Raw genomic sequence first — 17,829 nt, forward strand, 5'->3', positions numbered from 1 at the left:
TTTTTTTTCCTTTTAATACACCCCGCATATATTCTTTTCCTTTTACTACATTCTTGCTGCATTATACAAGGTATATAATATTACCTATGGGTCTAATACTTAAATATTTTAGGTTAGGCTGCTTCTGGACTCAAGACATATAATTTAATAAAGAAGACCTGCTGAATGTATTCAAATTCCATGGTGCTTTGCCTTTCCTTCTGATACACTTAAAAATATAAAGACGTCAGGTGATGTATTGAATGCACTAGGGTTTTCAAGTGGATGTCAGTATGTGTCACAGGCCTGAGGACAGTACCAGTTGTGTTTTGTACCAAGATATACATCTGCTACTCAAGGGACAACGGCTGCTTGCCCTGGATTCACTGTATGATCTTGAGTGAGTCACCTCACATTCTTGAACCTCAGTCAACCCATTTGGAGAATTAGGTGAAAGCTAAGCCTTAGTGAGAAACAGATGCTACATCTGAGATGAGTTTTCTTGTGTAAACAAGTAATTCCAAAGTTTAATTCCAAAGAAAGTCACTGTGTGGATGGCCATGATACATCTGAGGTAGACATTTGGGTTAAGGCTTTGGAGTAAATGTTTCTGAATAGAATTATAGCATCATAATTTTACATTTGGGTTTCTTAAAATCGTTTTATCTATTTTTTATTCCATACTATTTTAAATATACACTCTTGTGATTTTTATATAAAATTTAATGCTTTTGGAACACTTTATATGGTAAATTATATATACTTCTAACAGGTCAATTAAGTTGTCAGGGTAGGGAGAAATATAACTCAAAATAGTCCAGTTATTACCTAGTGAAAGTTAAGACCTCTTCTCTTTGGGATAAAAGTTAACAGTCAAGGGATTTAAAGACATGTGGTTTTAAAGACAACAGCTAAGTTTGCATTTTGGTTTAATTCCCAGCAGGTTACTTGTCATTTTAGTAAATTCTTACATTCTAAAACACTTTGCTAAAAAGGAGATAGATAACTTAATAAATTGAAAAGAATTCCTCAAAGGAAAGAAAAGTCCTCCAGAGAAATGCTAGTCTAAGTTGTTCGATTGCTTTCTGTCCTCCATAACTGCTGCTTTTGCTGATTGAAATAGCAATGAACATCAAAGTAAGATCTGTGGTTCCAGAAACTCTCCAAGCTTGCTGTAGCTCTAAACTTATATTTCCTGTGTTGACTTCATGTATTGCTGTCATCGGTGCACATTTCAAAGCTTCAGGTTAAATATGCTGTGGTTTCCTATTGCATAACTTTTTGTATTTTAAAGTGGGAATAAGCAACATGTGAATCAGCAAGCTAATGGATACTGTTGAGAATTCAGTGTTGGCTGGTTTATGATTCTCTGGTTTGTTTTTTGGCGGCTATGGTGTTCTTGCATTTGACATTAGCTAAGGGAGCAGTAGCTTGGCCTTTAAGTGGAAAACAATCCAGGAATTTCAGAGGAGAGGAACTAAGCAACAAGAGGCCTGGAGCTATTATCTTCTAAAGAGAGATGAAAGGCCTCCCTGTCCCTGTGCTTTTCCCTGTTGCCTGCACAGAACTCTTTTGACTTCAGCGTGAGAAGGAGCTATCTGTAGTAGAATTTGGCCATGGGTTTCTTTAGTAGCTAAGTCTAATTGAGTGAGACACAGAACAACTGTTGGCTAGAGTATGATTGTCCATGGAAGACCAAGAACGTGATAGGCATACATCTAAGCAGTTAGGGGAGGGGAAATGAGAAAAACACTATATTTAGACTTAGTATCTAGAGAAAATTTCTTATTGGAAACATCCAGTTCACTAAACACCCTGGAAAGCAGTCTAGATGAAAGTAGTGAAAGATTCATTATTTTGACATTTAAAAGTATTTTGAACGAGGGGCCTCTGAGTAGTTCAGTCGGTTGAGTGTCTGCCTCTTCATTTCAGCTCAGGTCATGATCTCTCATTCATGAGATCAAGCCCCCCATTGGGCTCTGTGCTGACAGCACAGAGCCACCTTGGGATTCTCTCTCTCCTTCTTTCTGCCCCTCCCCTGTGCTTTTTCCCTCTCCATCAAAATAAATAAGTAAACATTAAAAATTAAAAAAAAGTATTTTGAATGAGTTCTCATCATGAGTAATCTTATACCTCCTTTGGGGAAGTTGAATTACAAATATTTTTCGCTCTAAAGTTCTTACGTGAGCGGTGTGAGACCTAAATGCAAAAATATAATAATTATGTATCTTGTTCTTCATATATATACATATGTATAAAAATGTTCACATATGTGTATATGTGTATGTATTACACCCTCAAACATACACACAATGTCTTCCCAGGCTCTTAGGCAAGAGTATTATTTTAAGGCATACCAAGGAAGAACAGCTTTTGCTCTATAAAAGGCCAGTTGCTTTTGCAGGAACTGGAACTCTGACCTTCTTGAATTCTAGAGCTGAAAGTGAGATTGATGAACATAAAGTAGGGTACATCCATGGGAGCTTGTTTGAACTAGACCTATATGGAAATAATTTGTTCTGTTTTCATCTGGTACAGAGTTCAGATCCTATCATTGTTTTGTGTGGTAAGCATGTTTAAGGAATAAGGGAATTATGCAGCAGTAAGAAAAGTTGGGGAGGATAAATGGATGTGCTCATCTTGGCTCTGAAGGGTTAAAAGGTGTGAATCAGTAGTATTAAATTTCCATTACTCCACTCCAGTGAATAAAATTGCTCTTCTGAGGCCACCTTCAGTGGGATTGATTTTTATACTTGATCAACATGAAAGCTGAAGAGGGCAAAAAGTTTGTAGGATATATGATTCACAAGGTTTGTTCATGAATTATATTTTACAAAAACAAGTCTTTAGTAAACAAGATGTTTATTCATCTATCTCTTGTTTTAAGAGAGGCTGCAAAAAATATCTAAATTTCTACTGGAATTCTTGGCAGAAGCTTAAGATAGTTTCATGTAAGATTTGGAAACATGCCTCCTTAGTTATATATCTATTTTTGAAGAAAAACTTTTCTGCCTACATGAAGCTCTAAAGTCAACATTTGGTATGTATATTATTTATGCTCGGATGTTCAGAGTATATACAAAACTGAATGTGTAAACTAGAATACATTTTAATTTGATAAAATGCCAATCACAAAGGGGTTGTTGACCTTAAAATAATCAATGAGTTTAATCTGTAAAATGTGACTGAGAAACTCTCTTTTTGTTGTGGTGTGCAATAGCTAAATAGTTGTCTATTTCCAAGTTCTAATATTTTCAACATTGATTTTCATCCTCAGAAACTTTTCTCTGTGGGCGCCTGGGTGGCTCAGTTGTTAAGCATCTGACTTTGGCTCAGGTCATGATCTCACAGTTCGTGAGTTCGGGTCTCATGTCAGATGAGCCTGAGCCCTGCTCCAGGTGAGCTTGTGCCCTGCTTCAGGTGAACATAAGCCCCATTTTGGGTAAGACATAAGTCACTAGAAAGAGAGAGAGAGAGAGAGAGAGAGAGAGGGAAGGAAGGAAAGAAAAGTAAGGCTTACTATTATCTATTTTTACTATTTCAATGATATTAATGTTACAATTAAAAAAAATTTAATGTTTATTTTTGAGAGACAGAGACAGAGCATGAGTGAGGAAAGGGCAGAGAGAGAGGGAGACACAGAATCTGAAGCAGGCTCCAGGCTCTGAGCTGTCGGCACAGAGCCCAATGCAGGGTTTCAGCTCACGAACTTTATGAGTTAAAGCCTAACTGACTGAGCCACCAAGGCACCTCTACTAGTTTTCATTAGAACGGGGAGTAACGTGTATATCTGAATTGATTCATCTGCTATCTTAAAAACATGCCAGGTTAAAACAAGCCTAAAATAATGGTTATGAATAGGAGTGGGAAAAAACATTGTGGAGCTGAGGGAAGGGAAAGAGATAGAAGCAACATTCTCTGGATACATATTGCTCTGTGGATTGCCTTGGAATCATGTAAATATTTTATTATGAAAAAATTAAATGAAAACAATCCTTGGCAATTAAAGGTACGATGAAATTAATGAACTTACTCTGTATCCAGTTGGCACCCAATCTCACAAAGTAGGACTGCTTCATATATCTTAAAAACACATAATTGGACTGCACATATCTAATGTTACTCTATTGCAAAACGATTTGCAAAGTTCTTTTAAAAGCTCTCCTCACTAATAGCATTGTGTTGTTTGTAGAAGCTGTGCCTAAACACAAAATATTTAGTCACAAACAGACGCAGAACAAAAATAATATTTATTTGGCTCAGAAGTCTGCAGAGTTCACCTGATATGTTCTGGCTGGTTCACGAGTATGTGATCAGTTTTAGATTGGCTAGATGGTTCTGTTGATCTTGGTGGGCTCAATCTGGGAGTTGACTGTTGACTAATCTGGAATGACTTGGCCGAGACAGACAACAGGGTCAGTATGGCCCTATTCTCATGCTTTTCAAGTCTTTTGGCTCCTGGTAGCTCCAGCAGTCTGGCCCAGGCATGTTCTTACAGCAATCAGAGAAGTGTATGAGAGAAAGCAGAAACATGCAAGAATTTTTCCAGCCTCTCTTTGTTTTATGGTTGTTGAGATTCTGTTGGCCATTGAAAGTCATTGGATGGACCCAGAGTGAGACTGAAAAAAACACTACAAGTTTACCCAGCAAAGTGTATCAATATGAGAGATGGTGAAGAATTGGGCTGTAAATGACAGCAATGTACCACAGTAGTGTTGTTCTGAGATTGTTGTGTATGTGATGTAGGATAAAACAAAGATGTTTTATGTTTATGTAATCTTGAGTTTTTAGCATGCGAGAAAGGAGAAATAGATATAATATCAAAGAGATAAATAACTATTGTCCTCAATTTGAATTTGAAGTACAAGTGTAAACTTGAAATGTATTTTAGCTTCAAAACGAACACCAAACCTAGCCCTGTTCCCAAAAAATATCTACAAAGAATGACCAACTTCTAAGCACCACTAGCATCCATAGGTGATCTTTAACATTTTTTTTTTCAGTAAAATAAACCAGGATTCCTTGCATGAATGACTGATTCCAGGAAATGTACAAGATGAGCCTAGAACATGTTGTCACCTCAAATAGGAAAGTTATTAAAGACTACTGGGCCCACATCAAAAAAAGACAATTTGAAGAGGTGCCCTGTCCAAGTTAGAAGATTTTGAGCATAAGAATAGTGATTCCAAACATAATAATGCTTAAATCTACAGAGTGCTTCCTGAGAGAAATTAAAACAAAAACAACACACGTGAAGTATTCTTGATTAAAAAAACAGGACAGCAGGGGCGCCTGGGTGGCTCAGTTGGTTAAGTGTCCAACTTGGCTCAGGTCATGATCTTGCGGTTTGTGAGTTTGAGCCCCACGTTGGGCTCTGTGCTGACAGTTCAGAACCTGGAGCCTGCTTCCGATTCTGTGTCTCCCTCTCTCTCTGCCCCTCCCCTGTTCAGGCTCTGTCTCTCCATAATAAATAAACGTTAAAAAAAATTAAAAAAAAAAAAAAACCAGGACAGGGAAAATATGAAATAATACCACAGGAATGCAGGCAGCAAAATCCACACTGGGAGATATTATAGGACCAAGAAGTTGGTTTCTTCAAACAAATGCACTGGAAGGAAAAGAGCAAGAAGACTTGTAGATGAGAGAGATTTGAAGGACATACCCAACAGTTGAACTATATGGGTCTTACTAAGATCCAGATTTAAACAACATATACAAAATTATAAGAAACCAAGAGAAATTTGAGCACCTACTAGATATTTGCTGATTTTTTAGTATTAGTATTTAGTATTGCTAATTTTTTAAAGCAGTGTAATGGTATCTTGGTTGTTAAAAACAAAACTTATATTCAAGATATATGTGCAATATACATAGAATATATGGAATGATGTGATGTTGAAGGTTTCCTTCGTAATAGTCCGGGGTTGGGGGAGTGAAGCAGGATGGGGCTGGATCACGATCGATAGGCTGTGGGTTGACAATTCTTGAACTTAGGTGATGGATACATGGGGATTCGTTATACTCTTTTCTCTATTCTTGTTATATGTTTAAATACTTTCTTATTAAAAGATTTTTAAAAGCCTATTCCATTATAATGTTTTCCGAAGATGTAGGATTATGGAATAGTTAAAAATAGTCTGCTTGTGATTGAGAATTTGAGCTCCGCTAACAAACTGCATAGGCTTGAATCCTGTTTCCTTCACTTACTACCTGAGAGATCATGTGCAAGTCACCTAACTTCTCAGTGCCTCAATTTACTCATCTGTGAAATTGTTAATAGTATGTACTTCATAGAGTTGTTATGAGAATTGTAAATTAAAATATGTGAAGTGATCAACACCATTTGGGGCACATAGTAATCACTCAATCTGTGTATTATTGATAATAAGGTGGTAGCAACCCATCCTATCACTCATGAAGTGAATTTCTATTCTTTCTCATGCTCTTTCACACCCCGGGCGTCTCTTTACCATAATACTATTTTACCACAATACACTTTTTGCATAAACCGAGTTAGTCTTTTGGTCCTCTTTTTTTTTTTTTTTTTTTTTTTTTTTAAGTAGAATGCAGTCCTACATACTCTAAACCTGGTGTTGCTGTGTTTATAAATTGTTGTAGGAAATATATCACATTTTAACCTGCATGTAGTTACCTTTTGTACTTATCTTATTTTTCTTAGATTTTAGACTCCTTGAAGGTGGGCAAGGTGTTTAATACATTGCTGAGTTTTGAACAGTGACTGGGTACCAGGCAAGTATCAATTAAAACTTCTAAATGTGAAAACATAAAAATTAAATTAAAATAAAAATTTTAAATATAATTGGGAAGGTCTTTTTTGTAATGAGGTTATTTAGCAGTCTTAAACTTATTGCACAAGTAATTCAACATTATTCTCATTGTGACTAAATATATAAAACAGCAAGAGTAAGTCTTCTCTTTCTTCTATCTCTACTCCGACTCCTTCCCTCCAAGATAACTGATACTACAGATTTACACCCCCCCTTATCTGTGTATTCTCATGCACATATTTGTGACAGTATATCAGTTAAAACTAAAGTATTGAGTGATTACCACGTGCCCCCCTGGTGTTGATTACATATTTTAATTTATAATTCTCATAACAACTCCATGAAGTACATACCATTAACAATTGACTTTCACAGAGGAGTAAATCATCTTATTCATATGAATTTATTTGCATAAAAGTTAGAACGATGTCACCTTGTCTTGGACCTTGCTAAGAAAACTAGTACTGAATAGGTCCTATGGAAACTCTCTTCGAGAGGGGCCCGGGCATGAGTCCTAATGGTCGTACTGCAGGACGCTGCAGTCTTCATATTACTTGCTACATTTTATTGGGAGGGAGTGAAAGTTTCAGAACTGACTGTACCTGTTGGGATGATCACATTTAAATGAAAAAACAGGGGTCTGTTTCCACCAGGATACTGTTCCAGTCTGTGGACCTGGGCACGTGTATAAACTCTTGCCTGCCGCGGCAGGGAAGCAGCCTCACCCCTCGGTTGCTGTTCCTGCCCAGTGCCTGTATGGAGGCTCGTTAATCCCTGAAAGACTGTTTCAGCATCTCAAAAAGTGGTAATAATGTTAGTCCCTACCTCACTGGAATTGATGTGCAGGTTATAGGACATAATGCATGCGAAGAGTTAAGCCTAGTGGAGAGTGCACCTAAAGTGTGTAAAAATTGCCCACTTAAAGTTTATTTTTTTTAATTTTATTTTTTATAAATGTTCATTTTTGAGACAGAGAAAGACAGAGCATGAATGGGGGAGGGTCAGAGAGAGAGGGAGACATAGAATCTGAAACAGGCTCCAGGCTCTGAGCTGTCAGCACAGAGCCCAACGCGGGGCTCGAACTCTCGGACCGAGAGATCATGACCTGAGCCGAAGTTGGATGCTTAACCAACTGAGCCACCCAGGCGCCCCTCAATTAAGTTTAATATGTGACTCTGCTTCCTAGAATAGTTCTTTGAGGACAGCGTCAGTATCACATATACTGCCATGTGTGTGGTACCCAACTCCACAAGGCTGTGCATTGAGTTCATTTTTCTGTATACTTTTTAGAAAAGTACTATGGCTCCAAGAAATCACACACACCCTCGTGGAGGAATTCTACACACAAAACCTGTACTGCAGGAAGAACTGGGCCCGTGGGATTTCTGTTGTCCTCCCACGTTAAGACACTGCAGGGTTCAACTGCAAAGCATGATCCTCTCCTGAGTGGAGACTTTGTTGAAAGGGTTTCTGTTGCATTAGATGAGAGACTGAAATTAAGGGAAATCTAACATACACCAAGGAACCATTTTCCCTGAAGAATAATAAAGGTAGAATAAAAGAATTGTGTTAAATATATGCTTGCTTTTATCTACTTCCTCAGCAACTGTCTTATTTTAGATGAAAGGTAGGGGTTTTCTTTAGAAACATAAAGTGTCAGGCATTAACGGGGTTTTTATTATTTATATTCTGAGCTTCATTATGGTTGATGCTGTCTCATTTTTTCCATTATAAACCCCTTCTTCTCAAGGGGCTGTAACTCCCCCAATAAAAAGAATGGCTTCAGGCAAGGACTGGAAGCATTTGCTCTCAGCTTAGGAGGACTTTTGTTTTTCCAGGTCTTGAAAATGAAAATCCATTAAATTCTTTTTAAATTATGGGAGTGTTAAAGAGAAAAAAAAACACCCCAGAAATTACTGCTTTCATATGTGTCTCTTTACTACCTGGGCTCAGAATTGTTTTTGAACAGCTGCAGGCCCCCTCTGATTATATTAACAGTCCCTCCTTTATTATCTGCGATAATTCAGTAATGTCCATATGGACCCTGTCCACTGGCTTCCTCAGAGATGCTTGCTGGAGGTGGTTTGTTGAGTAGCTTGAAGGGATCATTTCTCTTTCTCTGATAGATGGCCTGGGTCTCCCAGAAGAGAGTGTTTCACCCAGCACATGGTCACCTTCCCTTAGGGAAACAAAACAGTGAGTTGCCATCCTGTGGGCAGTGCACTGCTAGTGGCCATGTTACTCTGAAGACGACAGTGTGTTAGAAACAACTTAAAAATGTCCCTCCCTATTTTGCTCCCAGAGAAGTTCTGATCTAGAGACTATCATGGACTCAGGTTGTGGGCTACAGATAAATTCAGGCTGAAGGTGAGGCCCTGGAGGTACATTTCGGAGACTCTCTAGAAGCCTGAGGTCTAACCATGGCATGAGTTTGAGACTCTGGTTATGCCAGAGCGGTCCTAGTCTTTAGGATATGACTGAGGATGACCTCTGTAGGTGAGTTATACGTGAGGGTCATTAATAGCATCATTAACATTCATTTCTTCGTCTGCTTTCCAGCCAGTACTATGTCATCATGAGTATTTTAAAAACAAGATCTCCAATAGTTCAGTGCTTCTGGAATACACACACATACACACCCCCCCCCCCCCACAGTAACCCATTAAATTTTCTGTGGCTACTTTTGTCCTGAAATGGCTTAAAAGAGAGACAAACATCTATAGAATGTGATACATTCTGGAATGTTCTGGAAAGATTACTTTTTGGAATAGATTAGGGACAGAATTATAAAGCGGTGACAATTAATAGTGTTGTCAAAGTTGTTCATATAGGCAAAAAAAATTAGATTCCTATGTCACATCATACAAAGGAAGATATAGGTCTTTTTTTTTTCCTAAAAGTTTTTAGAAGCAAATATAGGGGAGGGTATTTTAGAGAATGCATAAGGCTCCAAAATCATTATGTAAAATGCCAAATTTGACTGTATCCAAGTAGGAAAATCCGAAAAAAAAAACAACCCACAAACCTCATGAAGGTATTATTTTTCTGAATTATTTGAAATGCATATAGCCAACAAGATTTTATTACCTAGGATATGTCAATAATTCCTACAAATCAACACAAAAATAACAAAGCAACTGAAAAAATACGCAAAAGATATAATAGGCAATTCATAGGAGAAGAAGAAGCAATAAACTTAAAGAACTAATGTGCTACTTCACAAATAGAGTATACATAAAAACAAAAGAGATACCATTCTAAAACTATTATGCCATCAACAATTAAAATTTTAAAAAAGTGTTTATTTTTGAGATAGAGACAGAGCATGAGCAGGAGAGAGGCAGAGAGAGAGGAAGACACAGAATCTGAAGCAGACTCCAGGCTCTGAGCTGTCAGCATAGAGCCTGACATGGGGCTCAAACCCACAAACTGCGAGATCATGACTTGAGCTGAAGTCAAATGCTTAACCTAGACTGAGCCACCCAGGCACCCCAAAAATTAAAAAAAATTTTGACCAGATATCAGTGACGATGGGAGCAATGGGAACTGTCATATGCTACTAATTGGTAGAAAACCATTTGGAGAGATTTTGACAATATCCATTGATACCGAAAATGTGCATATCCTTTGAAACCCACACGTTTCACTTCTTAGGTGCTCTTGAGAAACTCTTGCACTTATGTATAAGGAGATGTAGACAGGAATGTTTATTGCAACAATGCTTGTATTGGCGAACAACTGAAATCAACCTAATAGTTCATTCATTGTTTTAAAATTTTATCCATATTGATATTTATTTTTTGTAGCTATTATAGAATATTCCACAGTATGCATATTTGTCCATTAATTAATTAATTGGTCCATTCTTGATCTTTGAATATGATCAAGATCACAGGAATCACTGTTGTTTTACCATTATTGCTTAAAAATAAAGGATTTGAGAAAAGTAAGAAATAATGTTAAGATTTGATAAAGCTGGATAATGGGGTGTAGAATGAGAAACTTCTTGAGGGTTTCCCTTTCCTGAGATCTTAGTTATCCAATATCATTCAAACTGTACCCTCTTCTCAGAAGTCTAACCCATTTAACTCTGACTCTTGCATAACTTTGTCTGACTTAGTAAATCTCCAAATATACCGCGTCAATTTGCAAATACTGTATCAATTTGTACTTGGTGATTTGTTACTTTCTGGTAAGTCTCCTGGTAAAAGAATAGTAGAATTAAAAAAAACCTACTTTTTGCTGTTGAAATAAGGATGAGATTGAGACCCAGAATATTTTCATACAGCTGTGCATTGGCCATCAAGCTAGATAGTAACTATTTTCAGAATGAGGAAATTGCTGTTGTTTTTTTCTTTCCTTTATATTCTAGGCTTCTCATGCTTTCCACAGTGTTGTGCACATTATGTAACAAAAATGGTCGACTAGGTGGCTAGAGAAGACCAGTTCCAAGAGGTGAAAGCTTAGGCAGTGAGAGCAGGGTGCTACAAGAGGAAAACCCCAAGTCAAGCATAATGTCGTAGGATTGGGGAAAGGGGGAGAGGTGTATGAAGAAGGAAGAATCATGGAATAGAACTGTGGTCTGAGACTTAAAGTATTTTAGGAAAACCAGATGGGAGACTGTTAAGAGAGACTTTCTGTAATATTAGCTCTGCGTTTTCTGCCATCCATTCAGCCCTTGATTAATCATTAAGCAAAATGGGCAGATGTACCGAGGGAAGGGGGACACTGGAGTCTCTCACCACCTCACCTACTTTGCCTTTAACTCTTTCCCTGCTTCTCTTGAGTTTAGTTCATTTTTTTGTTAACTTTATTTGCCATATTTTGCTTTCATCTGTTATTACTAAACATTTTCTTTGTCACAGTGAGTGACTAAAATTTGGGGTTCAAGCTGTTATCAGATACCACATTTGTTTCTATCTTCTGGCGTGAGAGTTTCACTTCTATCCAATGGAAACATAGCTGCTGAGTCTGGTTAGCATTTAACTTACCAGCTGATTTGTGTGTATGATCCCAAGCACTTCATTTTCTCAGCCATGGCTGAGGGGGCACCATTGTTGACTGCTGAGGGCATCAGTTGGTCTTAATAGAGCCTTGTATTAATTAACTCATCTCAGGTGTTTTGAAAACCACCTACGTGCCAGGAAACTCTGCTGGCACTGGAAATACATGTTGTAAAAGACTCAATCTTTCTCCTGTCCAAATTTATAATAGCCTAAAGGCTGATAAGAGGAGTCATAATATGATGTATTCAGATTGCTGTAGTCTCTTTCGTCAGTACTCGGTCATGGATCCGACTGTGTGTGGTAGCAACATGGACCCAAATGTCTTCTTTCCATCAGACAGAGTTGATACTACAGCAACTCAGAAAGTGAAACTTAAAGAAAACAATTTTTATTGAGAAAAAAGCAAAACCTGTAATCTACACCAGGCCACAGTTATTTACAAACATATATATTTCAACTTTTCTGTTTGGAACGGCAGCTCTCAAACCATAATTGTCTAATTCCATCTTCTGTCATATGTGCATCCTCCTTGCAACCGAGGGTAATTATCTCTGAGTACATGAACCTAAAATCTGGACTAGGAGTGCCTAAAACCACTCTGGAAGTGCTGAAGCCACAATACAAGAAGGAATGAGCACAATACCAGTGCGGGCTGTGAGGCATAAACACCAGGATCAGAATAGAAACATGAATCAGTGGCTGTAAACAAGCTCTGTTTTAACTTTGTTACAACTGATGGAAGTCGATTAATTCTCATTCAATCTAATTGTTTGAAAGAACCGTTTAGAATTTTCTGTCTTTAAGGTGGGCCTGGTTTGTGACGGAGGTGGGAGGCAGAGGAGAGGCATATTCTTTTTGGTTTCTTGGAAACCAAAATCTTTATTTTTTTAATAATAAACCCTTCGGGGCGCCTGGGTGGCGCAGTCGGTTAAGTGTCCGACTTCAGCCAGGTCACGATCTCGCGGTCCGTGAGTTCGAGCCCCGCGTCGGGCTCTGGGCTGATGGCTCGGAGCCTGGAGCCTGTTTCCGATTCTGTGTCTCCCTCTCTCTCTGTCCCTCCCCCGTTCATGCTCTGTCTCTCTCTGTCCCAAAAAAATAAAAAAAATTAAAAAAAAAAAAAAATAATAAACCCTTCATCCAAGTATGCAAAATTTTGGGACGTAATAAAAGGTCAGTCTAATCTTTAAGTCATCCCAAATAGTTTCCATTTATCAGGAGAGGTCAAGGTAAGTATGGTCCTTGCTGAGTGAGGAAAATGGGGCTCAGAGATGTTCTGTGACTTACCTAAGATTGCTCAGCTTTTTAGTGATAGAGTGGGGAATGAGCCTTGAGTTTTTCAGATGTGATTTAGGAACACCATGTCAAGAGACCTGGGGCCTGGAGGGGGGCTCTGGGCCATTCACACCTTAGAATCAGTTAGGGACCAGTTACAAATAAAGCCAACAGCAAAAAAAACTGATGTAGGTAATTTAATACAGAAAATTAGCTACAGGTTAGAAGAGCTTGAAAGTGCAACCTGAGGAAGTTGAGGAAACTCCAAGATAAGCACCTGCAGCAGTCCACCCTCACTCAAAGGGCTGGAGGGGAAAAAGATGGAGGAGCTGAGGCCATGTGATGGGAATGGGAGCTTTGTTAGGAGGGGGCCTTTAGTGGGGGACAGAAAATAGGACTACTGAAAATGTTTCTGGGAGGCAGAATAGGGGGATATTAGATTCTCCATCCAGTAGCCTACAAGATGAGCCTAGGGGTATGCCAATCTATTAGATTCTGCATCTGGTAGCCTACAAGACGAGCCCAGTGATACACCAATCTGCAAGAAAGTGGGAAACATCGGGAGTCCATCCTCCTTGGGAATCAACAGAGCATGAAGAGATTAAGGGCTGGGTCTGAGGAAAGTGACCAGCATGCCTTTTCCAATGGAGTATTCCTGTGTTTAATCTCATACATGTGCTCTGTATCTCAAGGATGTTTTATTGAAGAAGGGATTCTATATTCCAAAAGACAAAAGTTTAAAATTCATGATACAAGACCAACTCACTTTTAAGAAAATACATCTCTAGTATAGCATTTCTATGTACAAAGTACATAGAACATTTTGGTTATGTTCCTTCTTAAGATGATGAAATTGTTGATGAATTTTAAATGAAGAAATTGAAGATCAGAGTATTAATAGACTTTCTCTGTAAGACATTGGTCTAGAAGATTCAGCAACCAGGACCAGAAATCTGAGTGTTGGGCTTCAAATTTGCTAAAGCTACCATTTCTAAATTGTGTGCAAAGGCATTTTGGAGTGCTGCAGCAGATTTATAGGGACATAGCTGAATATTTTAAATTTTCAAGAAAAATACGGTAACCTCTTTTGGGCACTACATGAACTAATAGTTTAAACATTGGATTGCTATGTTCTATTTTTTCATGTCATGTTTTTGTGAGGCTGGGTTTTCTATGGTAAAAAGCAAGGACCAAGTGAAAACCATTTTGAAACAGGACATGGAGGTAGCTGTGTTCCTTTCAATTGCAAGGTTTGAGATATTGTACTCAGTGCTCAATAGGCACTGAATTGTTAGGATATAAGTACTTACAAATGGTTAGACCCTAACTATTGAATAAATAGAACTGTTAGGTACTTACAAATGGTTAGACCCTAACTATTGAATAAACAGAACTGTTAGATATTTCTTTTAGCTTAGGATGTGCTGTGAAATAATTACTGTGATACTAAGAACACTGTAAACTGAGAAAACCTCTCTGCCTTGGTGACATTACCCTATTAGTATCCAAAGGCAGTGACATTAATAAATTGAGATTATGGGTTTGAGACTCTTGGTGGTGGGGAGAACTCACAATTGCCTGGACTGTTCTTCCAGAATCCCACAGCCTTATGACCACCATTTGTTTGCTTTTATACAAAGGGTAACATGGGCTACAGTAGAGTTTAGCAATTGAAAGCCAAGGTCATCCTTATAAGGAAAAAAAAGCTATGTGTGTCCTTAGTTCTTAACTTGTACCTCAAATCAATGAGTGGAAATTCTGGAAGATAACTTGCTGGTTTATCAAACCCTCAAGGACCACATGCAAGACCGGTATGGCACATCATTTCTAAACCTTCTGTCAGCACTTGTTCTTAACCCAACCAGTCTTTGCTGTGTGCTCACTTGGGAAGCTTAACTGTGGCAGTTAGGTGGCCATCTCTTTAATTGTCACTCAGATAATAGTTTTTTTCCCCCTTCCAGAATGTAATTCTTGCAGTGATTTTTATGTCTTGAATACTTCATCCTTATCTCTCTGTACAGACCTCTAAACTGTGCCTTATAATGAAAATTACACTTGGACAATACATTCTCCAAGAACCATAGACGTCTTAAAAGGTCAAAGAAAATAGGGATTGAAATTTGTAAGTGATGTTATTTAAAACAAAAATGAGTGAAACTGACATCTTGTGACATTATAGAGTGGTGGGAAATTTTGTACCTTGGGAACTAGAGAAATGAAAATCTCAAGATCAAAAGATGAGGGATGGAAATCTGAAAGAATTCAATATTCTACAAATGTATGAAAAAGTTGTCTTGTGGTGAGTTAGGATGGAACTAGAGTCCCTAATAATTGCAGTGAAAAGACTTGCTTCAAGATTTTTAAATGTACAGTATAGGTACTAAGTAAGTGTGAAAACATTCTCATCCCTGGTTATTAATCAGAATCACTGATGGAACTTAAAAAAAAAATCAGAGATCAGGGTTCTGTACCAGATCCACGGAATCCCCCGAGCTAAAGGTCTTGAATCCATATTTTAAAAGAATAGTTGATATACAGCTATTGAATTAAAGGATTACTGAATTAGATGCACTCTGGTTTAGAACTGCAGCCCGGTAGCATTAGTATCACCTGGGGAAATGCAGAATCCTGAGTCCCACCCCTAGAACTTCTACATCAGAATCTGTAGTTGAGCAAGATTCCTAGTGATTTATTTTCAAGTTCCTGAAGCACTGGTCTCGGGGAGACAAACCATACTGGGATTCATGGTATGTGTATGCCATAGATCTGTTCCTCACCAGCTTGTACAAGTCATTTATCCTCTGCGAGATTATTTCTCCAGCTAAAGGAACAGATGTAATTATACCCACCCAACTTAGCCTAGGACTGTTGTAAGGCTATGAGATGGAATACGGAAAATATGTGGAAGTACTTCAAAAGATTAAAAGTGCACTGTTTATATAAATTGATACTCTAATGTGGTCAATAGAACCACAGATTTGTAGAGCTACTTGGCTCTTCAATTTATTCCACCTCTATATTTTGAGCCACATCCTTGATTACTTCATGGCTAACCCCCACTCACATTCGTTTAGCCTCCTACTAAAAATGCCCAAAGGTAACATTACTTTCTTCTTACATTTTTAAGTCGTAGAGAAGTAAGAAATTCAAGCAAAAGAATAGCTCATTTGGTATCCATGGAGTGTCTGGTAATATACTGCATGTATGAATATAACTCCATACGTGGAACTTTGCAAATTAAGTATTTCAGTAAAGCTTCCTTGACATTAGGAATTCTGTAGTCTCTCGTGGCTTGGATAATTAATGGCTGATTCATGGTTTCTTGATTAATGGGTCATCTTCTTGTGATAAGCTGCTCTGTGCCATTAGGAGATTTTAGTGCTGGAGCTCTGTCATTTGTGTCTGGGAAAATAACTAGAAGAGTATAATCTTCAGAACTTGTCTGGGCTCTGTTCTCCAACCTTCTTTGCTTCCGTTGTGACACCTGATGCTGTTTGGAATCTCCTGACTTTTTGTGCCACATTTTTATCCCCAGCTCCTCCCAACTTCTTCCTACCCTTGCCTGCAAAACACATCTATAAGATGTCCTTTGCTGTGAGGCTTAGCACTCCCTAAATACAAGCCTAGATTCGTCTCTAACTCCACTCCTCACTTCTGACTAGTGAGCCAGCTGTAACCCCAAGACTCTCTTCTGCCTTTTGTATCATGTCTGTGTGTGGGTAAGAGTATCTTTCTGCTGGTAGTTGATGTTCTGAAGTATGTTTCTTGGTACCTGCTGTGCTGGATGCTAATTCTAATAAAGCTCTTTTTGTCTCTTTTTTCTCTTTCCTCTCTGTTTCTCTTTCTCTCTCTCTCTCTGATTTTTGTTTTTGTTTTTGTTTTATTTTGTTTTTGCTTTGCATTTCCCCCAGTTGTATAGTACATTCGTTGCTCCACGTTAACTCAGTGTATCCTTTCTGCTGTTTCTCCCCTCTTTCAGCTCATTTCCTTCTAAGTCCTTTTTTAATTTTAATTTTAATTTTAATTTTAATTTTAATTTTAATTTTAATTTTACTTTATTTTTTATTCTACCAGGCTCAGTTACCATCTTTTGCAGTTAGATTCACTGTGTTTCCCTTCAGGCTAAAGTCTATCTTTAATTTAAGGCTGTGTTTTTTTCTGGCCATCTTGTCCTATGGGCAGACATTAGGCAAACAAAATATCTGACCTCACTATTCGTGTATTTCTCACCATCATTTCCTGGATGGTGGGGGACATGGTTTGACTCCATTAGGGAACATTGTCATTCTGGAAGGTCTAGAAGAATGAGTGCAACTAGAAAGTCAGTAATGAGCAAATAAAACCAATCCACGCTAAATGATATTTCCTTTGAAGATTTCTTGTCAAGAAAGTTGGTCACCCAATAGGACTTTGAGAAACTGCAAAAATGTTGTGTGTTTATACCTCTGTATGGTCTCTGTTACACACAGGATACACATGTGGCATTTTTAGCAGAGGTTTCATTTATATATGTACAAACTCAGATTATAGTTTACAAATACCACTTTTTAGTTATGTAGTCATGGACTGATAGTAGCCAACAGTGTCAGCTTACAACTCAAATGATAACAAATTATTATTTATATCGTTTGAGTTAAACTTCTACTGGAAAAATTTCATGAGGTCCTTCTTATACATGTTATTCTCTGTTGTCTTAGTGTTCAGAGAGAGTAGAAAATCTAAGCAGCAATCATGATAAGTATCAATTACTGAAAGATTTGAGAATTGAAATTCAAATAAACGAA

The 17,829-nt window shown here is 37.9% G+C and overlaps 1 long non-coding RNA gene across 4 annotated transcripts in view; it reads left to right on the forward strand.

The window, feature by feature from the left end:
• LOC132680791 (uncharacterized) overlaps nucleotides 1–17,829 on the forward strand; it is a 490,013-nt gene that overhangs the window by 102,100 nt on the left and 370,084 nt on the right. For 2 of the 4 annotated variants that reach the window (XR_013555044.1, XR_013555045.1), the window contains one exon: nucleotides 6,659–6,799. The exons of the other annotated variants lie outside the window; for them this stretch is intronic. This is a non-coding gene — a long non-coding RNA (uncharacterized LOC132680791). Of the gene's footprint in view, nucleotides 1–6,658; nucleotides 6,800–17,829 lie in introns of those variants that run through there. 4 annotated transcript variants of the gene reach the window in all.

The sequence above is a fragment of the Panthera onca genome, chromosome A1 (genome assembly GCF_046562875.1).
Source record: "Panthera onca isolate mPanOnc1 chromosome A1, mPanOnc1 haplotype 2, whole genome shotgun sequence".
In the NCBI taxonomy this organism is placed as follows: domain Eukaryota; kingdom Metazoa; phylum Chordata; class Mammalia; order Carnivora; family Felidae; genus Panthera; species Panthera onca.